At 39.7% G+C, this 25,906-nt stretch overlaps 1 non-coding gene and 1 pseudogene across 1 annotated transcript; both read left to right on the top strand.

Annotated features, from left to right (window-relative positions):
• LOC114504874 overlaps window positions 1-25,906 on the top strand; it is an 86,537-nt pseudogene that overhangs the window by 57,592 nt on the left and 3,039 nt on the right.
• LOC114513854 lies at window positions 551-656 on the top strand. Its single transcript, XR_003685881.1, has one exon. It is a non-coding gene; the product is annotated as a U6 spliceosomal RNA (small nuclear RNA).

The raw sequence follows: 25,906 nt of genomic DNA, 5'->3' as shown, positions 1-25,906 counted from the left end.
ATTTCACTGGCTTCATCAGGAACAGCTTTATTAATTGTATACCTTTTGAAGTTTTATTGATAGTGGAAAAGGGGAGTGGAAAGGAGCCAGACTTTGTTTTAGTTTGTGATGTGGAAGGTCCTAAATGAAATAGTATTGGAGATGAGAGGATGAATAATATTTGCCTCACAGAGCTGAATTTGCAAATGGTTTAGCAGATGTGAGCTAAGACAAGAGGGAAAAGACACCAGACAGTAATATTTTAGAATATTAGAACCTGCAGATAGATATTTTTTCTCTTTTTGAATGTACAGCATTGTGAGAGAAAATTGTACAAAAATCTGTCTATGAGCAGAGTTGCAATTGTTATTATATAAGATATAATTAAATATATTTATTCTCTCTTTGCTTCTACTATTGATAGAATATAAGGATATTGTTGACATTTACTCTATATTGTAAATACCTCAAACAAAAAAACATGCAGTAAATATTTATTGAATGAATGAAATTATAAGCAGGGCTTAGGAATTATTTTTCTACCAGAGATTCATTCAGCAACTGTAGTTAAGTGCTCACTTTGGCAGCGCATATACTAAAACTGGAACAATATAGAGAAGACTGGCATGGCCCTGTACAAGGATGACATGCAAATTTGTGAAGAGTTCCATATTTTTACAAACCAGATACACTGATCTGAACAGTATTAAATGTTAAAAATTAAAAAAACAAACAAACGAACCTGTTCTTAGGGTTGCAATTGACATTCTGAAAGCTTAAACAACCAACTGGCCAGGAGATTCCTCCTGTCCAAGCAGAGTGAGTCATGGGCATCCCTCCAAATTAAAACATCTTAGGAGAAAGAGGAAATCTTAAGGAAACAACAAGAACGAAAGAAATTTTGAACAGTATCAAGTGATTCAACCATGTAGTAATAGAGAATGACCTTTGCTTTGGAGAATACAAAGCCCTTGAAGTGGTTGTGGCTTTGGTAGTAACAAGGTAAGTCTGCAAGCACTGGGCCTAGGCCACAATATGGTGGTTATCAAAGTGCCTTATCCATTTAAATGCTTATTTCCCCACCTCCCCTTGAACTTCTAACATAAAGCTTTCTCTTTGCAGCATAGTCTGTGTGCTCACATGAAGCTTTGCCTCTGCAGATACCACAGCTGCTCCCCATACCCCCACTTACCATAAAAAAAAAGGGAAAAACACTATTCTGTCTTGGAGATAGATAGTCTCCCAGAGAGAACTTCTGGTGGCTGGATGCCAATTTCTTGATATTTTTGAAACTGGAATCTGTTATAACTGGAGAATGCCAAAGGATAATGGGCTCCTGCTGATCACTAGACACTTGGATAAAATGTGCAGAGGTGCCTTGGCCAAGCAGACACCACTCTTTTCATAAAACACCAGACTTCTGACCACACATTGTAGTAATTCCATGACTAGCAACTCATGGCCATGGCTCTGTGGGGGATTTTCCCCCCTTCAAAGGTCTTGATCAGAACTCTGTGTTTGAAAAGAGTATAATTTAGGTGGCTTCAAAGTGAGACTTGGGTTTCTATTACTTCTTTGGCATTCCTTACCCACTTCTCCCATCTGGTCTGTCATGTGGTTTCAATCAGTGAATATCCAAAGGTGGTGAGAGCAGCATCGTGCTTGGGTGTACCTAGTACAACATCAAGTTCAAAAGTAAAATCATGACCTTGTCTTCTTATTTATGAAATCTGTGCTCAGCTGTTTCAAACCTCCTGTGTCCTAGTTAGTGGTGAGTTAGAAATCCTTTCACTGCCTGACTTTCACTGAATCCTTTCCCCATGTTGGTTCGAGACAGCTAATTTATGATAACTGAATATAAGTGACAATGGGAATGGTATACAATTCATGCCACTTTGGCTGAAAGTGACAGAAACAGGCTAGCTTAAACAGAAAAGGAACTTAGTTCATGTAACTGAAAGTCAGGCGGGGCTGGATCTAGATTGGTATTCAGGTGATGTCAGGAACCTCTTTCTCTGTCTCTGACCTTCCTTCTGTGTTGGGTGCATGCTTTTTACCACATGGCAGCAAGATAGCTCCAGGTTTATATGGACCTAACAGCCTAAGATGCTAGGATATGTATGTTTGCCCCTGCAGCACAGCAAAAGTCCCCAAGTAGCTTCTGAAAGTCTCCCTGTGAACCATGAGGCCTATCCCAGAGGTGTGGTTGTAGCCTGGGGCTGGAGTACTGTAACCAGGTCTGGGTGTGTACCTGATCTTGGGGTTGGGAATGGGGCAGACTCCACTGAGCCCTCAGGTCAGAGTCAGGCTTATTGTGGAAGAGGGGAAAGGATTTTTCTTAAAGGAAGGAATGCTGGGAAAACAAAACACCATGTGCCCTAGAATTGAGGTTTTCCATAGATAGTTTGGGTGGGGCAGCAGTGTAACCACATCTTGACAGCACCCTTGGGGCCTCTATTACTTCTAGGGTCTACAGTGAGTGTGTGTCAGATGGTTCAGCCCATGACCTAAGCCTCTGTGTTCATCTAGGATCCCAGGAAGTAGCAGCAGAGGAATAAGAAATGGGTAGGTCATAATCATTCACTTCTTGGACTGAGAAGAACTCAATGTGAAGGGTGCTCTTCTGGAGCAGTAGTGGAGGGATGGCCAAGCCTAACAGATACAGTCTAGTCCAGAGTATCAGTAACATTCCCAGCTCTGGATGTTAGAGAAGGAGATAGTGATGGGTGGAGGTTTTGTGCATGATTATAGGCAGAGGTCTTCTAGTTAACACCTAATTATCCTTCAGAACTCAGTTCAAATACCACTTGCCCAGAGAAGCCTCCCCTGGACCTGCCATCATTGACCTTTCACAGTATTATGTGATCCTATGTAAATAAACTTATAATTACCAGACTAGTTCCTGCACTCAGCGGTAAGCTCCACAGGGCTAGACCTCATCAGGTTTACCTACCACTGAATACCTGGTACGTGGCCCAGTGCCTAGCACGTTAGTAACCATGCAATGACTTATTTTAGATGAATGAGTGCTACAGAGGTTCAAATAATAGCAACTGGTTTTACTATGAAAATACAAACTATATTCTCTTCTTGTGTCCTATAGTTTGATCTTTTCTCTTATTTCCTAACCTGGCTGAATTAATGAGGTGCTATTTTAGAGAGCCCACGTAACCCCCCAAAATCTGCAGGTAATCAGGAGGCCATTTTACTGTGTATGATTGATTGATTGATTTTTCCCAAAATATGTGAAATAAATATATATGACTTAAATGGGGAAAAAAAAGACCTCTCTGGACTATAACTGAGAGCTAGGTTTAATGGTAATTCTTGGCAAGTAACCTGGACATGCTAATTGTGAATATTATTGTTAACCTTGGTTTCCTCTTGTAACCTCTAATTGTGTTGAATGGAAGTCAGTTTAGTAAAAAAATAGATGAAGGCTCAGCTTCCACTTTGTTTAAAACCTACTGGATGATAATTTCAAGACTAAAATATTGTGAGTATGTGGATGTACATGCATTGTGTCAATCCTCTGTCCTCCCATGTAGTCCTTTACCGTAACTGTATTACTTTCCCCAGGCATAGTAAATACAGTTTACATGTCAGTGTCCTCTGGTACAAGCAACTACAAGGTAGGGATTATTCAGTTATTGGAAAGAATCAAAATTATCTGATAAAATTTCTGTTATTTTAAAAATGGGTCCAATAGGTAGCAAAGATTTTCTGAAGCCTTTTGTTAAATAGCTTTGAAGTAAAAAGAAAAAAAACCACTGGAGAAACTATGTTTAAATTTTTTTTTTGGTAGTACAGTTTTGGACATTCATCGTGCTATGTTTAATTTGATTTGCCTGGTTCCACTGGGCATTGCAGTAACTCAGATTCTGGTTTGAAGTCCATTCTCTCTCCTTTTTTCCTGTCATCTCCTCCCTGCTCCGCTCTGGTTACTGTCAGTTTATTCCTAATGTCAATGTCTCTGGTTATATTTTGCTTGCTTGTTTCTTTTTTTGTTTAGGTTCCACTTACAGGTGAGACCATATGGTATTTGTCTTTCAATGCCTGGCTTACTTCACTTAGCATAATGCTTTGAAATTCCATCCATGCTATACTGAAGGGGGACAACTCCTTCCTTTCTGCTACATAGTATTCCATTGTGTAAATGTACCATAGTTTTTTGATCTACTCATTTACTGATAGGCACCAAGGTTGCTTCTAGCACTTGGCTCTTGCAAATTGTGCTGCTATGAATATTGGGGTGTGTAGGTTCTTTTGAATTAATGTTTCAGGATTCTTAGGGTGTAATCCTAGCAGTGGATTCTCTGGGTCAAAGGCAGTTCCATTTTTAGTTTTCTGAGGAAATTCCATACTGTTTTCCACAGAGGCTGCAACAGTCTGCATTCCCACTAATAATGTACTAGGGTTCCCTTTTCTCCACAACCTTGCCAGCATTTGTGTGTTGTTTTGTTTATAATGGCCATTTTCACTGGTGTGAAGTGGTATCCCATTATGGTTTTAATTTGCATTTCTCTGATGCCTAGTGATGCTGAATATCCTTTCATATGTATCTGGACCCTCTGTACATCCTTAGAGAAGTATCTGTTCAGGTCCTTTGCCCATTTTTTAATTGGATTGTGTTTCTTCCTGGAGTAGAGTCATGTGAGTTCCTTATATATTTTGGAGATCAAACCCTTGTCTAAGTTATCATTGGCAAATATATTTTCCCATAAGCTCATTTTTCTGATGTTTTCTTTAGCTATGCAGAAGGTTTTTTTTTTTTATTAAGTCCCATTCATTTATTCTTTCCATTATGTCCTTGCTCTAAGGGACATGTTCCTCAAAATATTGCTGTGGAGAATATCTGAGAATTTTTTGCCTATGTTCTCCTCTAGGAATTTTATGGTGTCATGACTTATATTTAAGTCTTTTATCCATCTTGAGTTTATTTTTGTGTATGGTGTAATTAAGTTGATGGTTGAATTTCTTTCTTTCCTTCCTTCTTTCTTTCTTTCTTTCTTTCTTTCTTTCTTTCTTTCTTTCTTTCTTTCTTTCTTTCTTTCTTTCTTTCTTTCTTTCTTTCTTTCTTTCCTCTTTCTTTCTTTCTTTTTTGCATGTAGCTGTCCTGATCTCCCAACACCAATTGTTGAACAGGCTATTTTTACTCCATTTTATTCTTTGTTGAATATTAATTAACCATAGAGACTTGGGTTTATTTCTGGGCTCTCTATTCTGTCTCATTGATCTATGAGTCTGTTCTTATGCCAGTACCAGACTGTTTTGATTACTATAGACTTGTAATATAGTTTGATGTCAAGTATTGTGATCCCTCGTACTCTGTTCTTCTTTGTCAAAATTGAGGTGGCTATTCAGGGTCATTTATGGTTCCACATAAATTTTTGAAATGATTGTTCTATATCTGTGAAATATGTAATTGGCACTTTCATAGGAATTGCATTGAATCTATAAATTGCTTTGGGTAGTATGGACATTTTGATGATGTCAATTCTTCCAATCCATGAAAATGGTACATGCTTACCTTTGTTTGTGTCTTCTTTAATTTCTTTCTTTAGTGTTGTGTAGTTTTCTGAGTACAGGCCTTTACCTCCTTGGTTAGGTTTATTCCTAGGTACTTTATTTTTCTTGTTGCTATAGCAAATGGGATTTTTATCCTGATTTCTGTTTCTGATATTTTGTTTTTGGTGTAAAAAATGACTTTTATTTATGAATATTGACTTTACATCCCACTGCTTTGCCTAATTCAGTTGTTAGGTAAAGTAGTTTTTTGGTGGAGCCTATAGGGTTTTCTATGTACACTATTATTGATGACAGTTTTTACTTCTTCCTTTCCAATTTGGATGCCTTTTATTTTTTTTCTTGTGTGATCACTGTGTCTAGGACTTCCAATACTATTTTGAGTGGAAGCGGTGAAAGTGGACATCCTTGTCTTGGTGCTGATGTAAGTGGGAAAGCTTTTAGATTTTGCCTATTGAGTATGATGTTGGCTGTAGGTATTTCATATATGGCCTTTATTATGTTGAGGTATTCTCCCTCTACTCCCACTTTGCTGAGTGTTTTTATCATAAATGGGTGCTTTACCTTATTAAATGCTTCTTCTGCATCTATTATGATCATGTAATTTTTGCCTTTCCTTTTGTTTATGTGATGTATTACATTAATTGATTTGTAAATATTGTGGCATTCTTGAATCCCTGGGATGAATCCCACTTGATCACGGTGTATGATCTTTTTGGTGTATTGTTGGACATGGTTTGCCAATGCTTTGTTGAAGATTTTAGCGTCTATGTCCGTCAGCAATATTGGCCTGAAGTTTACTTTCCTTATTGTGTTAATATCTGGTTTTGGAATTAGGATGATGCTGGCCTAATAAAAAGAGTTTGATAGTTTTCCCTCTTGTTGGAATTTTTTTTGGACACTTTGAGGAGGATCAGGGTTAGCTCTTCCATAAATATTTTTAAAAACTCTCCTGTGAAACCCTCCAGTTCAAGGCTTTTGGGTGACAGGAGTTTTTTGATTACTGCTTCAATTCCATTAGTTGTTATCAGTCTGTTCAGGCTTTCTGCTCCTTCTTGATTCAGTTTTGGAAGATATATGTTTCTAGGAGTTTGTCCCTTTCACCCAGGTTTTCAAGTTTCTTATCATATAGTTGTTCTTAGTAATTTCTTACAGGCCTTTGAATTTGTGGTATCAGTTGTAATCTGTCCTCTTTCATATCTGATTTTATTTACTTGGTTCCTCTTCCTTTTTTTCTTGATGAGTCTGGTTAAAGGCTTGTTGATTTTGTTTATCTTTTCAGAGAACCAGCTCTTGGATTTATTGATCCTTTGAATTGTTCTTTTAGTCTCCGTGTCATTTAAGTCTGCTCTGATCTGGATTACTTTGTTCCTTCTACTCTCTCTGGGATTTGTTTATTGTTGTTCCTATAGTTATTGTAGGTGTAGGGAAAGGTTGTTTATTTGAAATGTGTCTATCCTTTTTAGGTAGGCCTCTATTGCTATGAACTTCTCTCTCAGGAGGGCCTTTGCTGTGTCCCATAAGGTCTGGACTGTTGTCTGTTCATTTTCATTTGTTTCCAGAAACTTTTTGATTGCTTTCTTGATCTCATTGTTAACCCATTCATTTTTTAATAGCATGCTATTCAGCCTCCATGAGTTTGAATATTTTTGAATTTTTCCTTGAGGTTGGTTTCTAGTGTCCAGGTCTTGTGGTCCAAGCAAGAAAATGCTTGGTATGATTTCAGTTTCCTGAATTTGTTGAGGCTTGTTTTGTGTCCTATTGTGTGGTCTATCTTTGAAAATGTTCCATGTGCATTTGAAAAGAATATGCACTTTGCTTCTTTGGGATGAAATGTTCTATATATAAATCAAATAAGTCCATTTGATCTAATGCATCACTCTCAGTTCCACAACATCCTTGTTGATATTTTCTTTGGAAGATCTACCCATTGTTGACAGTGGGATGTTAAAATCCTCCGCCATAATTGCGTTGCTGTCAATATCTTTCTTGAAGTCCTCCAAGATTTTCCTTATATATTTGGGTGCTCCTATGTTGAGTGCATAAATGTTTATAATGTTTATGTGTTCTTGATGAATTCTTCCCTTGAGTATTATGAAGTGGCCTTCTATGTCTCTTTTTATGGCCTTTGTTTTGAAGTCTATTTTGTCAGATATAAGTATTACTACCTTGGCTTTTTTTTCCTGTCCATTTGCTTGGCATATTTTTTTCCAACCCTTCACTTTCAGTCTGTGCAGGCCTTTTGTTCTCAGTATGGTTTTAATTTGCATTTTCCTAATGACCAATAATGTAAAATATATTTACATGTACTTATTTTCCATCTGTATATCTTTCTTGGTATAATATCATTCAAATATTTCCCCATTTTTATTAGGTTGTTTGCTATCTTTTAATTGGTTGTGAGAGTTCTTTATACACTCCACATGCAAGTCTTTCATCAAATAGAAATTTTGCAAATATTATCTCCCACTCCATAGTTACCTCTTCATTCTCCTAAAAATGTCTTTCAAAGGTCAAAAGTATTAAAAAATTTTCAGCCCTGACTGCATGGCTCATGGTTGGAGCATTGTACAATGTGTTGAGTGGTCACCAGTTCAATTCCCAGTCAGGATACATGCATGCTTGGGTTGTGGGTTTGATCTTCAGTTGGGATGTGATGACAACCAATGGATGTCTTTCTCTCTGAAATCAGAAGAAACATGTACTCTGGTGAGGATTTTGAAAAAACTTTTTTCGGATTTATTGAGATATGACTGACAAATAAAAATTGTATATACATATTTAGGTTGTACAATGTGATTTTTAAGGGTGTACAATGGAATTATTTAATGTACATATACACTGTGAAATAAGTACCATAATGAAGTTAATTAACACATCCACCATCTCACAACTCTTTTTTTATGGTAAGAACACTTAAGGCCTACTGTCTTACCACATTTCAAATATACAATACAGTCATGCACTGCGTACATAATAAGGTTGTGTTCTGACAAATACATCTTTAGGTGATTTCATCCTGGTGCAAACATCATACAGTGTGCTCTTACACAAACCTAGATGTCAGAGCCTACTACACACCTAGGCTGTGTGGTAGAACCTATTGTTCCTGGGATACAGTTGTGTGCAGCATGTTACTACACAAAACAACACAAGATTGAATCAAGCACAAGAGAAAACGATGCCATCAAAAGATTTGGGATAGGTGAGGTTGCCGTTGGCGTAACACAGCATACTCTTACAACAAAGTTTTTTTTCTTAATCTTCACCTGAGAATATTTTTCATTTATCCTAGAGAGAGAGGGAGAGAAGGTAGGAGGGAGAGAGAGAGAGAAAGAAAGAGACAGAGACAGGGAGAGAAGGAGAGAAACACCTATTAGTTGCCTCCCACATGTGCTCTGAGGGCTCAAACCCACAATTTAGGCACATGCCCTGACTGGGAATCAAACTCAGAACTTTTTGGTATACCAGATGAGGCTCCAATAAACTGAAGCACCCAGTCATGGCACAAAGTTGTTTTTTAATAATTAGAAAGAGCACACTGTAAAACAATGAAAGAAAGTGCAGAATAGTAAATACATACACCGGTAACACAGTTGTTTATTATTAATATCAAGTGTTATGTACTGTACATAATTGTATGTGCTGTACTTTTATAACTTGTCTGTGAAATAGGTTTGTTTATACCAGCATCACCACAAACGTGTGACTAATGCATTGCACTATGCTTACCATGGCTCCAACTTCATTAGGTGAGAGAAAAATTTTCAGCTCCACTATGATTTTATGGATTATAACCATATATGCAATTTCTTGCAGACTAAAATATTGTTATACAGTGCAAGACTGTGTACAATAGAGAATTATTAACTATAGTCACCATACTGTATGTTAGATTCCCTCAAACTAACTTAATCATCTTATAACTGAAAGTTTTACCCTTTGACCAACCCTTTATTTCCCCCACCCCCATCCCCTGGCAACCACTCTTCTACTCTCTGGTTCTATGATTCAAGTGCTTTAAATTCCACTTATAAGTGAGATCACACAGCATTTGTCTTTCTGCGCCTGGCTTATTTCACTTAGCATAACACCCTCCAGGTTCAGCCATGTTGTAAATGACAGGATTTCCTTCTTCTTTATGGCTGAATAATGTTCATTTATCTTTTTCCTTTATCTAATTACCCATCAATAGACATATATTCTGTTTCCATACTTGGCTATTATGAATAATGCTGCAATGAATATGTGAGTACAGATATCTTTTTCCCCAGTTTTATTAGGCTATAATTGACATACTGCACTGTGCAAGTTTAAAACAGCATAATGTCTCAACTTATTACATTGTGAAATGATTACCACAATATGTTTAGTTAACATACATCTCCAATAGATATAAAATAGAAGAAGTAAAATGTTTTTCCTTGTGATATGAACTCTTAGGATCTACTCTCTTAATACATTTTCGAGGGGTCAGGCCAAATCATGGGGAGAAGGCAGGGAGCGGGGAGAAAACCCGCTGGAATTGAAGGTTAGAAGCAGCTTGTCCCCGCCACCCTGGGAAGGGAGCGGTCACCAGAGAAGGCAGCTAACCAGTCCGGGACTCAGTAGAAGTGACCGCGTACAGACCCGGTATGACTAGAGACTGTCCCCTCAGGCAACCCGTGGGCCTGAGCTGGTGCAACTGCAAACATGGCTGGCACTGGCCCTCATTGGTTGGAAAGCTAGACACGCCCACTGGCTTATGGCACGCATGGGATTCTGGGAGAGGATTTTCAGTGGAGCGCACCGGGAAGCACAAAGTCTGTCGGCTCTTTCTCATCCATGGCTAGCTTGGTCCACCACAGGGAACTTGAGTTCCTGAGACTGGCAGGTTCCCGGAGACCTTGTGGCCAGGCCCCAAGCCCCTACACCCCTCCCACACAGAAAATGGAAGAGCTACCTGAACTGTGACCAGGAACCTGGGGCAGTTAACTGCATTTCGTAAAGGATGGTACATTTTAGGATTAGGAAAAGGGATTTGAGGTGCATTCTTGAACTGGCAGAGGGTGGCAAGGCTATTTGTCTTTTGATATTTTAAAGGGAGTGGGGCCTGACACAGAAACCTGCAACTTTCCCAACAGTGTATAACCTTTAGATAAACGACCCCTTTCCTTTTCAACAAATGCCTGTCTCCAGAGTTGTGCCTCTACGGCAGCGAGCAATAGAACCTCACTGACTTTTGGAACAGCACTAGGCTGTCAAGTAACAATACCACACAACAATGTTAGCTATAGTAATCATGCTGTACATCACATCCCCAGTACTTATTTATCTCTTTTTAAAAGATTTTATTTATTTAGCTGTGCTTTGGGGGTTCCTGGAACTGGCAACGGGGAAATTGGTGGAAGTGCATGCCCTTTCTCAATCCCCGGAGCTTGCACCATGAGCCCTGAAAAGATGCAGGAGCTCTGCGGGGGCCCCGGAGCCTGGGAGCCCGCAGCAGTGTGCTCTGGAGAGCGTGCTTGGGAGCACCCAGGGTCCTGCAGGGGGAAGTTGGATTGGCTCTGGGGAGAACGCCCTGCTGGCCCTGGGGACAGCACCTTAGAGACTGAGTTTTGACTGGGAAGAGTGATAAGCATTCGAAAGGTCCCTCAGCCTGCGAGGCCAGCAAAACCAGAAAAACTGGTATGGCTAGTTAGAAAGCAACAAGAGGTGTTTTGGGTTTTTTTGTTGTTTTGTTTTGTTTTGTTTTTTGGCTGTTGTTGTTAGTTGATTGTTTGATTTTATCTTGTTTTTGTAAGTGACTTCTTATTTTTTAATTCTTATTATTTTTATATCTCTTAATTCCTTATGTTTCTCTACCTTTCATCCTAGTATTATTCCTTCCACTCCAAATTTATCTCTGCATTCCACCTTCTGCTTCCCCCTCCTTCTTTTTCTGAGCTTGCAAGTTACTGCAAATTTGTATTATCTTCTTCTCACTTTTCTCACATTTTTTATTTTAATGGTATTTTGGTATTCTTTTTCTTCCTGTATAATCTTCCCTGCTTGGCTGGTTATACTGTCATTTGATAGGTTCCCTCTGTTATCTCAGTCACAGTGTGTTGATAATTTACTATCCTTCATTTGTGTTCCATTAGTACACCTCTCAGGTTCTATACTCCTTATTCTTGTTATCTAGATTTCATAGATTCTGCCACATGATGTTGCTTTAATATTACTGTAAATAAGGCCTAGTTCATACAATTGTAAGTACAAGTCAACACCCCTACCTGATCTCAGCCCACTTAGCAATTTCCTGAATTAGATTATTGTGGGGATTGTCTCTATTATTTTACACACTACTCCTATTTACTAATATTTATTCCCACCCTACCTCAGAATCTGACCTCCCACAGCCTGACAGCTTTCTAGATCCAACTAACAATCCTTTTGTCCCCAATAAGAGTCTTATCTTCTTTCCATCCTTTCTAAAACGTGGCTAGTGGGGTGGAAGATCACAGTTAACACTATAAGTAGCCAAAGGATATCCCATCTCTTCTCTACTGGCTGATAATGTAAATATCATAGAATACTGTCTTGCTGTCTTAAACCATTTTGCCTTACTCCTCCAACTGATCACAAAAAAGAGTAGGGGGAAGCTCTAAACACCAGGATACATGAAGGAGACTGCACCACTGAATCTCACAGGTATTCTACCACAGAAATTCACACCATAATCACAGGCAACAAGAGCAGATCAATTTAAGAAACAGAGGCTAACAAGAAGAGTCTCATGAACAATGAGAAAACAAAGAAACATCCCCCAAATGAAGAGAAAGGAGGAAGCCTCAGAAAAAATGCTACATGAAATAGAGGCAACTCAACTATCAGATATTGAGTTCAAAACAATGGTTATAAGGAAGTTCAATGAACTCACAATGAGCTGTCAGAAACTAGAGGGGAGCTACAATGACCTCACTGCAAACTATATCAACATGAAAAAGGAAATAGAAACAATCAACAAGGGCCAAGAGGAAATGAGGAATACAATGTCTGAACTGAAGAACACAGTAGAAGGAATGAAAAGCAGGATCGATGAAGCAGAAGATCGGATTAGCGAGCTAGAGGACAAAGTAGAAAACAACACCCAGAAAGAGCAAGAAAAGGAAAAGAGGCTTAGAAAGAATGAAGAGGGATTAAGAGAAATGCAAGACAATATGAAATGTAATAATATCCGTATCATAGGGATACCAGAAGGAGAAAAAGAAGAGCAAGGGATAGAAAACTTATTTGAAAAAGTAATGAAGGAAAACTTCCCTAATTTGATGAGAGAAAAAGTCACACAAATCCAGGAAACACAGAGAGTCCCAATCAAGAGGAACCCAAAGAGGCCCACCTCAAGACACATCATAATGAAAATGGCAAAATTTCAACACAAAGGGAGAATATTAAAGGCAGCAAGGGAAAAACAGGAAGTGACATACAAGGGAGCCCCAATAAGGCTAACAGCTGACTTCTCAATGGAAACACTCCAAGCCAGAAGAGAATGGCAAGAAATATTCCAAGTAATGAGAACCAGAGGTCTGCAACCAAGGCTACTTTACCCAGCTAGGCTCTCAATCAAGATAGAAGGCCAAATAAGCTTCCCAGACAAAGGAAGTCTAAAAAAATGCACCTCCACCAAACCAGCTCTGCAAGAGATTCTAAAGGGACTGCATTAAGGAAAGGAAGGAAAAGACAGAGAGAGAGAGAGGAACACACATACATAAAAGGCAATGAATAAGTACCTATCAACAATAACCTTAAATGTAAATGGATTAAATGCTCCAATCAAAAGACATAGAATAGCTGAATGGATAAGAAAACAAGGCCCACACATATGCTGCCTACAAGAGACCCACCTCAGGATAAAAGACCTGCACAGGCTGAAAGTGAAGGGCTGGAAACAACTCTTCCAAGCAAATGGACAGGAAAAAAAGCCGGGGTAGCAATACTCATATCAGACAAAATAGGCTTCCAAAAAAGGGCCATAAAGAGAGACCCGGAAGGTCACTTCATAATACTTAAGGGAAGAATCCACCAAGAAGATATAAATATTGTAAATATATATGCACCCAACATAGGAGCACCCAAATACATAAAGAAAATCTTAGAGGACTTCAAGAAAGATATTGACAGCAACACAATTATAGTGGGGGATTTCAACACCCCATTGTCACAAATGGACAGATCTTCCAAACAAAATATCAACAAAGATATAGTGGCATTGAACAATACCCTAGATGAAATGGACTTAACTGATATATACAGAGCCCTCCATTCCAAAGAAGCCATATACACATTCTTTTCAAATGTACATGGAACATTTTCAAAGATTGACCACATGATGGGACACAAAACAAGCCTCAGCAATTTCAAGAAAATTGAAATTATATCAAGCATTTTCTCAGACCACAAGGGACTGAAGCTAGAAACCAACCCCAAGGAAAAAAACCCAAAACACTCAAAATCATGGAGATTAAATAGCATGCTATTAAACAATGAATGGGTCAAGAATGAAATTAGGGAAGAAATCAAAAGGTTTCAGGGAACAAATGAAAACGAACTCACAACAACCCAAAATTTATGGGACACAGCCAAGGCAATCCTGAGAGGGAAGTTCATAGCGATACAGGCCCAACTAAAAAAGTTAGAAACATTTCAAACAAACAACCTAGCCCTATGTCTACAAGAACTTGAGGAACAACAACAAAGACAGCTCAGAACAAGCAGAAGGAAGGAAATAACCAAGATCAGAGCAGAATTAAATGACATAGAGACTAAAAGCACAATTCTAAGGATCAATGAATCCAAGAGCTAGTTCTTTGAAAAGATAAACAAAATCGACAAGCCTTTAAGCAGACTCATCAAGAAAAAAAGAGAGAAGACCCAAATAAACACAATCAGAAATGAAAGAAGAGAGATTACAACAGGTAGCACAGAAATACAACCGATTGTAAGAAATTACTATGAAGAACTGTATGCCAAGAAATTTGAAAACCTAGGTGAAATGGACAAATTTCTAGAAAAACATAATCTTCCAAAACTCAGTGAAAAAGAAGAAGAAAGCCTGAGCAAACCAATAACAGCAAAAGAGATTGAAGCAGTAATCAAAAAACTCCAAACACACAAAAGCCCTGGACCAGATGGTTTCACAAGAGAATTCTACAAAGCATTTAAGGAAGAGCTAACCCCTATCCTTCACAGACTATCCCAAAAAATCTAAAAAGATGGGAGACTCCCAAACTTTTTTTATGAGGCCAACATCATCCTAATTCCAAAACCAGATAAAGACACAACAAAGAAAGAAAACTTCAGGCCAATATTGCTGATGAACATTGACACTAAAATCCTCAACAAAATACTGGCAAACCACATCCAACAATGCATTAGAAAGATCATACACCATGACCAAGTTGGATTCATTCCAGGGATGCAAGGATGGTACAATATTTGCAAATGAGTACATGTAATACATCACATAAACAAAAGCAAAGACAAAAACCACATGATCATATCAATAGATGCAGAAAAAGCATTTGATAAGGTACAGCACCCATTTATGATAAAAACACTCAGGAAAGTGGGAATAGAGGGCGCATTCCTCAACATAATAAAGAGACAATGAGAGGCCATATATGAGAGACCTACAGCCAACACTATACTCAATGGGCAAAAATTAAAATCTTTTCCACTAAGATCAGGAACAAGACAAGGATGTCCACTTTCACCACTTCTATTCAATATAGTACTGGAAGTTTTAGCCACAGCGATCAGACAAGAAGAAGAAATAAAAGGCATCAAAATCAGAAAGGAGGAAACAAAACTGTCACTGTTTGCAGATGACATGATAGTGTACACAGAAAACCTGAATAAAATGGAGTAAAAATAGCCTGTTCAACAATTGGTGTTGGGAGATCTGGACAGCTACATGCAAAAAATAAATAAATAAATAGAAAGAAAGAAAGAAAGAAAGAAAGAAAGAAAGAAAGAAAGAAAGAAATTCAGCCACCAACTTACACCATACACAAAAATAAACTCAAGATAGATAAAAGACGTAAATATAAGTCATGACACCATAAAATTCCTAGAGGAGAACATAGGCAGAAAAATCTCAGATATTTTCCACAGCAATATTTTGAAGAATATGTCCCTTAGAGCAAGGACATAATGGAAAGAGTAAACAATTGGGACTTCATAAAAATAAAAAGCTTCTGTATGGCTAAAGAAAACATTAGCAAACTGAAAAGGGCACCAACCATATGGGAAAATATATTTGCCAATAATACCTCAGACAAGGGTTTGATCACAATCCAATGAAAAATTTTGCCCATTTGTTCAGGCAAAGGACCTGAACAGACACTTCTCCAAGGAGGCCATACAGACGGCCCAGAAATATATGAAAGGGTGCTCATCACAATTAGCCATCAGGGAGATGTAAATTAAATCCACAATGAGATACCACTTGTCACTGGTCAGAATTACTATCACAAGCAAATCAACAAACAAGTGCTGGTGAGCTTGTGGAGAAAAGGGAACACTAGTACACTCTTGGGGGGAATGCAGACTGGCACAACCACTGTGGAAAACAGTATGGAAGTTCCTCAGAAAACTACAAATGGAACTGCCTTTTGACCCGGCAATTCCACTGCTGGGATTATACCCCAAGATTCCCAAAATACTAATGGCAATTCCACTGCTGGGATTATACCCCAAGATTCCCAAAATACTAATTCAAAAGAGATCCTATGCAACCCAATGCTCATAGCAGCACAATTTATAATAGTCTAGTGCTGGAAACAGCCTAAGTGTTCATCAGTAAATGAGTGCATTTAAAAACTATGGTACATTCACAAGATGGAATACTGCAGAGAGAAGGAACTCCCACCCTTCAGGACAGCATGGATGGAACTGGAGAGCATTATGCTAAGTGAAGTAAGCCAGGCATTGAAAGACAAATACCATATAGTCTCACCTATAAATGCAACCTAAGCAACAAAACAAAGAAGCGAACAAAATATAACCAGAGACATTGAAATTAATAACAAACAGATGGTGACAAGAAGGAAGGGTGGAGGAGGGTAATGGGGGAAAGAAGGGGAAGGGTCATTAAGGAACATGTATAAAGGACCCATGGACAGAGAGAAGAGGTATAAGATTGAGTGTGGGAAGTGGGTGTAGGTAGGGCAGAGGAGAGTAATGGGGGGATAGTGGGGACAACTGTAATTGAACAACAATAAAGTAAAAAAAAAAAAAAAGGAAAACTGAATATAACTAACCTAAGGCATTCTGTTTAAACTTGTAAGATATCTGAAAAGCAGAAATTTTACCTCTAATGTCATATATAGTTTTGGTTATATAGTGGACTGTCCTTGGAGGGAGAATAGCTTGGACTATATTCACAAATACTAAATGATACTTGAGTGAGATTCCTGAGAACCAACACCATACCCACCACCCATCCACCCACCCTATACCCCCACCTGTGAGGTAGGAGGAAGAAGGTGGAATATGAGTTTGTTGGCTGAGGAAAAAGTGGTCTTGTTGCCACTAACCTAATACCTAAAACTTTTTTTCAAAGGAGCATAGAAAACTAATGAACTTCAAAATAAATTCTTTATTGTAAAATAGCTGAATAGCTGCTTTCAGTATTGACTTTGTGACTTTGGAAAAAAGTGTTCTTGTTGAGGGGAAACTATGACTGGAGAGAAGCAACTGCAGGTTGCACAGTGCTTAGGTTCTGGTTACCTAATAGCCAAATGTCTTTCCTTCAGATTTAATGATCTGTGCATACATTCAGCCTAAGGAAGATCCAGCGCTAAGTTGTAAAATAGACCCACATTAGTTGTGCCTGTTAACAAATCAGAGTTTTCACCAGAGCAGGAAGAATGTTCTGTCTGATTTTCAGGTTGGTTGATTGCTCAGACATCCTGTTTCATAAATGTCTTCTTCCTCATTTTCAGACCAGTTGTATTAATGATTGTGTAAAAATAAAATAATGGTCTTCTTCTAGGTCAGCAGAGATGTGCTGGCCTAAAAGAAGTCTGATATACACACTGTTTAAGCCCACATATGTTTGTGTACATACATATTTTTTCTACTATAAAATATTGAAGTTTTAAAAGCTTGCTCATTGTATTGTTGCAATTACTCTTGCTTATTGCAATTTTTTCATGTACTTCATAGAAACCATAGTTTGAACATTTAATAGTCACAAAATAAGGTTTTATAGTTTCATCGTAAGTATATTGAAAACACAGTGGCATAATTACAGTTGCATAGAGAGGAAGCAGTCATTCATAGGACCCAACCCACGTACAGGCAGGAGATAGTGATTAAGAGGCCAAGAATAGGGATGGTTTGAAAATATATTTAAAATAAAATGAAAGATCTTTGAACCTTTGAAAATGTCCCAAAAAGTTAATGAAAACAACATCCTTCTCTTTTTCATCAGAGCTCTGACTCAGACCTGCTATGAGAGGAATCTTGTTGAGTTGAAATATGTACTTTTAAGTGGTTTAAACTATTATATTTCTTTTAAAGATCTTTGTAGGCAAACAGTAGTGTATAGGCACAGCATAAGCACATAGGTGACTGATTTTATAGTAAAATAAACTGAGGCACAGGGCAGGGAGGCAGTGTAAAGTGAAATTACAAATTTTCTTACGACATTATATTGAACTCTTGTTTGACGCCATTTCAACCAACAGGGGTTAGAAGGGGGCACTGCAGTAAAGAGGAATGTTGTAACTCAGAAGCTCTCCATCTTAGCAAGCAGATGTCACAACAGGGCAGCGAAGCCAAACTTCCTCAGGTCAGCTTTCCTTGAACAGCACCCCACCCCCCTATCACCACTCCGCCCCTACAGTTAAGTCTCTCTGGTATTAATTCTTGTAACAATATGTGATTCCTTCTAGAACTCAGCAGTCTGTAATTGTGTATTCTTTGTGATTGCTTGGAAGGTTGCCTCCCTTCCAGAGAGTACCTGTGTGAAACTGACACATTGTGTTTATTTTGCTTTCCATTCCATTTAGTCCAATGGCTGGTGTGCTCTATGTACTGAGTAAACATTTATTGACTATGTGAAAATGGCAATTCTTTGTCTTTATGTTATTCCTGACACAAACTGAAACAGATATGAGATTGCCATTGGAGGGAAACCGTGGGGTTCAGAGGCTTCTAAGCAGGTGAGATGGCTGTGGCTAGCATGTCAAAGGGGAAAGACTTTCCTACTAGAAAGATAGGCATCCCTGACAAATACATGGCTTGAGTTTGCTGCCTGATTTTGTGATTTTAGGGTTGAAAGTTGGATAGTTTTGTATTTTAGATTCCTTTCTCCTACTCTCATCCTCACTCTGGTAGTTCTAGTCTCAGGAAGCGGTCTGGGAATAGATACATTATGAGGAGGGACTATCCTTTAGGGCTCTAAGGGAATGCTTTATGGAAAAAAAGCTTTGCAGAGACCACAGTAACATTAGGACTGTGTATCCCTATTATGATGACATTTGTTAATGTTTTTACACTTATTGAAGCTTTCACAACATCTGAGTCTCAGACAGAAAGCATGCAATTCAGAATAATGGTCCTAAGTTTGTAGATGAGAAAAGAATGGCTCAGAAGGGACTGATTTACCTAAGTCATAGTGAAAACAAGAGCAACCTAACATTTTTGAGAGCTCATTCTGTGTTGAGGCACTAAACTGTCTACATTTAGAATATATTGTTTAATCCTCACCACATCTCTATGAGATAGGTAACCATTATTATTATCATTCACATTTTACAGATGAAGAGACTGAAACCTAGAGGTCATTTGCCACACATTGCATAACCAAGCACAGAGTCAGGCATCAAACCCAGCAGTCTGTCTCATCAGCTCAGAGGAATAAACCCAATGAGTAGCATTGGGAGAGCTGCAGTAGATACACTGTTGCTACTACTATAGGTCCTCCAACCAGCTGGTTCAATTCTGCTACTTTATGTTGCCATTTAAAAAAAACCTGTTTGCAGTTTCACCTTAGCTTAGAATTTATCACAGACTATAGTGATATAATTGCATATAATTGAAATTACATCATCCAAGTCCAGAGAAGAATCTCTTAAATTTGCTAACTAAAAAAACATTGTTGAATACATTTACTGATTTATTTTTTAGAGGTGGCCGTTGCTTAATAACCATAAGAACACATTTATTGGATATATTGAGGAAAAATTGTACTTTTTTCTGACACTCTATAACACATTGTTAAGAAGTATAAAAATGACCCTGGTTGGTATGGCTCAGTGGATTGAACAGTAGCCTGCAAATCAAAGGTCTGTTGGTTCGATTGCCAGTGTGCTTTGCGGGCCACATTCCCGGTGGCAGGTGGGTGAGAGGCCACTACACAGTGATGTTTCTCTACCTCTCTTTCTCCCTCCCTTCTCCTCTCTCTAGAAATAAAGTCTTTAAAAAAAGTATAAAAATGTAAGTCCATGAAAACGTGTAATTATATGAGATCTTTTAGGTTGTTATTTTTAAAAAGATTTATTTATTTATTTATTTTAGAGATGGGAAAGAGGGAGAGAAATATGGGTGTTTGAGAGGAGCATCAATTAGTATTGGTTGCCTCTCACATGCCCCCAATCAGGGATCTGGCCCACAATCTAGGCATATGCCCTGACCAAGAATTGAACTAGCAACCTATTGGCTTGTGGGACAATGCCCCAACCCATAAAGCCACACCAGTCAAGGCTAAATTGTTATTTCTTCCAGGAGATGACAATGACTGATAGTGACTGGCACATTCTTTGCCCCTCTAGAGATCCAAGTCTCTCTCCCTATGGCTTCTCTTTATACTCTACTTCGTAATTGAAAAGAAACATGAAAATTACCATAATATGTAGCCAATAAATTACAATCAAAGCTTCTTTGTCTAGGTGAGGAAAGTGGTCCAGCCAAGATTCTGGGCCTGTGCACAGAGTTGGGACCCAAGCCACACAGAGTTCAGTGCAGAGGGTGTTAGTCTCTGAGTATCATTGCTGCATTTCAAAGCCACATTGGAAAGGAAGTGACTCATATTTGTTTTGTGTGATCTCTGCATCTTCCCTGTGTTCATGATGGATAACAGAGGTTTTAATATGCTGTAGTGACAGTCTAGTCAATGAGGAAGGAGGCAGTTCTGGAAGGCAATCTCAACTTCTCGCTTAGTATATGTACTCTTGCTGTTTTCCCTTCCTCATTTGTAATTCAGGAGGCTCTCTGAGAGAGATAACAAGGCTTCTTAGATGGATGGAAGGGCAAGGGGCTGGGATACCAGGTTCTATGAAAAGGTCTGGTATTGAATTTGCTCATTTGATCACACTGTACTTCGGTTTCTTTCTGGACTTGCTAAATGCAAATTACATGTATTTGAGTATTTGGTGGTTAATTAAGAGCATTGTAATGTGTGAGTGATTTATTTTCCAGACATTGCTGCTCATGTACAAAGTGAAAATCTTTTCCTTTGAGATGGTAGGCTCTGTGGCAGTCAGCTGACCTCAATCCTTCACACTGTAGCAGCTATTTAGTTGCTTCTTGCTCACGTTAAACGTTTTGTAGTCTCTGAGCTGCAGATTGTCAGGCTTATAGTTGGGGAAGTACACCTATTTGTCTCAAAGCTTTGTCTTTATAAATGAAATATGTCAGTGTTTATATATATATATATATATACTCTTGCTGCTTTCACCACCTTCCCCACCCACGCCCTGTGTATTGTTTGTTTGTGTTTTGTTTTGGCCAGAGCTGTTTATTATCTGTGACAAGTCCCCAGGGGACAGGAGGAAGAGGTGACATAACAAACAAATTGAATTATTGATTGCTACTACAGTTTCCTTTTTGAGATTTGGGCCAGAACCATTAGAGGTTTGAAACTAGGTTTAGTAAGATGCGGCTGTTTGGGGTTTTGTCAGGAAGCAGTCAGGGAGTATACGGAAAGAAAGAACACAAAGTACCCTCCCCCTTTCCTGCACCATTCTTTTTTTTTGTTGTTGTTGTTACAGCCTATGCCAGATTAGGCAACAAGATGTCCATGTTATGCTAAAGGTGCCAAGCTGAGATTCTTAGAAGCTAATAAGAATGTTGTGGATGAGAAACGACTTCGTTCTGTATCATATATTGCTGTTCATAAATGACAGCCTTTGAAGTGCAACATTGGAATTAACAGAAAGGTTGATTTTTCTTTCGAACTGATAAATATATATACACATATACAGTATATATACATATATACATATATACATACATACTATATATACAACATATACAATTTACATATATACTGTGTATATATTTATACACACACACATACATATTCTTTCTAGTGTGACGGGACATAGCTGAGCAGTAGCTATTCTTAGGTAGAAGCTGACCAGCAGCCATTTCCAGATAAGCAGTTATCTCAAGGTCGCACATTAACCCCCGTTTTAGCAGCTGCACTCCTTCCCTCCTCCTTCTGCCTGTGTAACAAGCATGTAAAGGAGGCTCCAGCTTGAGCTCACTGCTCAGAATTTGGGGTTTTTCTCCTCTGAGCCTGCATGCCATGATAAAGGATCGTGCTTCACCATCTCTCCTGCGTGTGTTATTTTCTGCAACATTTTGGTTTCCCTGACTGGGAAATGACTCACGCAAAGCAGGCATTTTGCCTCCGGTGAAGACGACTGGGGGCTAGGCAGGGGAGCCCTGTTGCAGGGGGAAGGAGCACGTGCCCCGTTGTTTTCGGCTTCCTGGGGCAGAGACTCCCATGCTGCATCCCAGACTGCTCTAAGACCCGGGCGGGAAGGGGAGAGATGAAACCACAAATTGTTTGGAGGCGCCAAGTTGGAATCGGTAAGTGCCCCAGGGACCGGACCCAGAGACCAGAGAGAGGCTGTTCACCTCTCAACTGGAAAAAATTCAGAATCTGAGCCAAGGCTCAGGACCATCAGACTCCTACTTGGGGGAGGAACGTTGTAAACTCCGTGTGACTGTGTGTGTGAATGTATCTGTGACTCCATGAGCCGGCCAGCCTTACGGAGTCTGATTGGGCCCTCACCTGTGGTTCCTGGGTCGGTCATACGGCATAACGGCTGGGAAGATAACCCGAACGACTACACGGGGCAGCCTTAGCTAAGATGGAACCCACAAGCCCCAAGAGGGGCGAGGCCAGGTGGGTGGACCCTGAGGTTCTCTTCCCTTGTCTGTCAGCGCCGATAGGGAGAACTCATCATGGGGGGGGGGGGGTTCTGCCACAGTACTATATTGCATGCATTTGGAGATTGGACAGCAAGCCATGTGGGTACGCCGCCATTTTGGGTAAAATGGAAGAACGAGCCACATGAGTGCCCCACCGTGGAGGGTGGGGTGTGCATGGTTGTCATCATCTTGGATGGTGGGTCATGTGAGAGCCCCTCCATCTGGAACTGGGCAAGGTGCCAGGCTAAGGGGCTGTCTTCAGATTATAGGCTGTATGCTGCTTCTGTGTGGGCACCACATCAGTCTGGTTCCCTGTGTAACTGGTTCTGATAAGAATGGCTCTGGTTCTGAAGAACAGGAACTGAGGTCCGAGGGTGAATATCTGACCTATAGGGTGTTTGCAGGGTCTGAGCTTCAGAAAACTGCAGGATGTCCCTGCAAATCTAGGGAATTTTAGTGGAAGGTACCTGCAGTGCCAGGGACTTTCGGCTGCCACATGCTGAGTTTAAGTATAGTCCTTCTCAGTGTGGGAAAGGAACCAGGATTAAAAGAGAATGATGGTTAAATCTGAATGAGTAAAATTATGCATGAAGAATGCAAAGTTTTAAACCTGGGGTAAAGGAAACCTCAACTATTTGTTTTCAGGTTTTGTGGGAAAAGAGCAAATTTCTGACATTGGCGTTGTTTCTGATCAGAAACCCTCTGTACTTGAAGACCTGTTTAAGGTCCCTGTAAGACCTAAGAAAGGTCACCTGTAACCGGTTGGGGAGAATGCCTTTGCCACTTGGGAACCAGGAAGGGTCATTTGGGGCTGATGAGTGCTTCAGCCAGAGGCAAAGCAGCATGTCTCTGCCAAAAGACCGGGCCTGAAGGAGCATGTCTGTGAGGCAACCATGGACGCATTGGTGCAAGACAATGCCCCTACCTATGTGTTGTTCTGGAACTCTGTGTTTTGGATTTTGCTCTGTGTCTGCTCTAAAAAGGAAATTGAAGATTCCAGGGAAGGTTGAAACTTCACACTCTGTAGGAAAGTAAATTAAAAATACTATATATTTGAAGAAGGTCCGTGGGAAATTGCAAAAATAAATGGAAAAGTAAAAGTTTTAGGAAGAAATTACATGGTGTTAGTTAATAATAGAAGTATAAGGCATGGAGATGCAATCTTGGTGGATATCAGAAGCTGTATGAAAGAAAGAATAGAGGGTTTGTAAGTGTTGCAGAATGTCTGGAAGTGAAGGTTTTGAGAAGCCCAGTGGATATCAGAAGGGAAAAGATTTTCCTTCAGGCTTTGCATTTTTCTCCCTACCTGATCCCTCCAGAATTTGGCATTCTGAAGGAATGAGTGAAGACATAAGGTTTCTTTGCATAAAACTGATAAGACCAGTCACTAATAGTGATTTTGTTAATCAAGACTTGACTGGAATGTCACACCTGAAGGAAGCATGTATGGATTCTGGTAGTCACCACAAAGCCCTGGGAAACTGGGATTGACTTGCAAAGTTAGCGTAAGCCCACGAGAAAAGCCTGGTACTTTGGCTGGCTGTGCGGTTCATGGCAGTCTTTCCAGGGAAGGAACGAAGGTTGCTTCATGAAGTGGCCAAAAAGGAACCTGTGGGCACAATGGAAGCCTCAAAGATCTGAGTGAAACAACTGGTATGGGGTGAAGCCAAATGGCAGATGTGTGGTTCTGCTTCTGTGCCTGAGGGGTGGACTGAGAAGTCAGTCTAAAGGTTCCCTGTGTGAGTTCCAACAAAGCGAAATTAAAGATCATAAGTGATCCAGGCTGCTCTTGGTGTGTTTATGCAAACAAACAGTCAAAATGAAAAGTGGAACTCAAAGTAGTTCCTTTAATAACAGTGAGGGTGATCTTAAGGAGAAAAATTGTGGTTCAAGGAAAATCACAATGCTCAGTATTGGACACCAGAATGATGCAGCTAACTGTCTTGAAAGCATCTTTTTGTTTGAAAGTTGAAACTGGTTTTGTAATATCATCAAAGATATACAATTTACAGGTATGGAGAACCTGTCAAATTGCCATTGCTAAATGTCATTGCAGGAAAGACCTTGCAATTGAATGTCTTTCCAAAAGACAGTCTCACAGGCACAGAGACTGGTTTGGGGGACTATTGTGTGAATTAACCTGTGTGTTCTTCTGTTTCATAGGACGTATGCCTATGACTTCATTACCTGAGTGATTGGTTGCAATATAGGCCTCACTTAAGGAGCCCATTCTTCATCATCACCCCCTGAAACTCAACAGTTTGGCTGAACTAAGTGGTTGGGTTGGTGAGTGGTTCGGGTGATCTGTGGGCTTCACTTTACAACTGATTTTCCCTTTTCTGTCTTGATGGCTTGGACAGGAAGGGCTCAGATATCTGAAAGGAGGGAAATCCTAATATATTCCCCTCAGCCCGAGTGAAATATAATGGGCCACAAGAGTTTTGGATAGGTGTGGCATGCCTTGTACACTTTCCTCCAGATAAGCCATTCTTTACTTAAGTTCCTGCCTTTGTCATTTAGTGGTTATGATTTAATTGTGCCTTCCAACTCTCCAAATCTGTAATCTCCAGAATATGACCAGGATGCCAATGGTCCAGTAATGCCAGTCTTTGGACACCAAGCCTGCGACCTTCTGGTGACAGCCAGCTGACCAGGATTCTGTAAGGTCCTTCGCCTTACAGGAAGGATTCCCTCCATGCTGCACCCCCTCTCCCCCTTCAGGGCACCCCTGACCCATGGGTAGGTAGGACAACGTCCATTCCAGCTGGAAGTAGTTACAAGAAGATAAGACCTTCATCCATTGTCCTTTAAAGGAATTTAAAGTGGGTGTATATCTGCAATGAAAAATTGTTGCAGGGTGCAGCCAAGAGAGGGACCCCAAATGGGCATTTAAAATGGGGTCCAGATCTCAAGGCACCCAGGAGATATTTTAAGATGTCTCACCCCTTCCCCCCTAGGTGTGAGTTGGGGGAGGGACACACAGAGCAAGAACATGCAGGGCTGTTTTGTACAGCAACAGCTTTACAGCTAATTCATGGCATAGTCATTTGACATACCTATAGCCTTCGGCTGGCACTTAGGTATGCTAAATAGCTGTGGTCTGCTCTGGGCCAGGGAGATAAAGAAAGACTCTCCCTACCCAAGATGTGACTAGAGGCAGGTCCCCCGAGTTACAGTGCCTGCATGGGAGCTCAGAGAAATTGGCTCCATA

The sequence above is a fragment of the Phyllostomus discolor genome, chromosome 3 (assembly GCF_004126475.2).
Source record: "Phyllostomus discolor isolate MPI-MPIP mPhyDis1 chromosome 3, mPhyDis1.pri.v3, whole genome shotgun sequence".
Lineage (NCBI taxonomy): Eukaryota > Metazoa > Chordata > Mammalia > Chiroptera > Phyllostomidae > Phyllostomus > Phyllostomus discolor.
The sequence above is the reverse complement of the archived record's forward strand: the minus strand, read 5'-3'. Positions and strand labels throughout refer to the sequence as shown.